This window comes from Schistocerca piceifrons, unplaced genomic scaffold, assembly GCF_021461385.2.
Source record: "Schistocerca piceifrons isolate TAMUIC-IGC-003096 unplaced genomic scaffold, iqSchPice1.1 HiC_scaffold_151, whole genome shotgun sequence".
Classification (NCBI taxonomy): domain Eukaryota; kingdom Metazoa; phylum Arthropoda; class Insecta; order Orthoptera; family Acrididae; genus Schistocerca; species Schistocerca piceifrons.
In genome coordinates, this window is record NW_025727358.1 from 14,679 (window position 1) to 15,000 (window position 322).

Consider the following 322-nt stretch of genomic DNA (forward strand, 5'->3'; position numbering starts at 1 on the left):
AGGTTAGGTTACACGTTGTTGTACGGAAAGGTGTAGGGGGGGGGGGGGGCGGGGGCGGCAGGTTCGTTGATAGTGATTATAGTAAGTGAATGCTTGTGACATGATCAGATTTGTCACGTCAGGATGCACCTTTGGCTTATTAGAGGCGGCGCTCCAATTCTATGCTTGTGTGAGACCTGTGTCTTTGACTCATGTCATTGTTTGTGCGCTGTGACAGGAGGTACTATTGTGATGTTGGGTGCACCGTTGTATAGGACATGTGTGGGTGTTGGTGCCTGGTCTGCGCAATGGTGGATGTCGAAAGGCTGGGATATTGTATTTT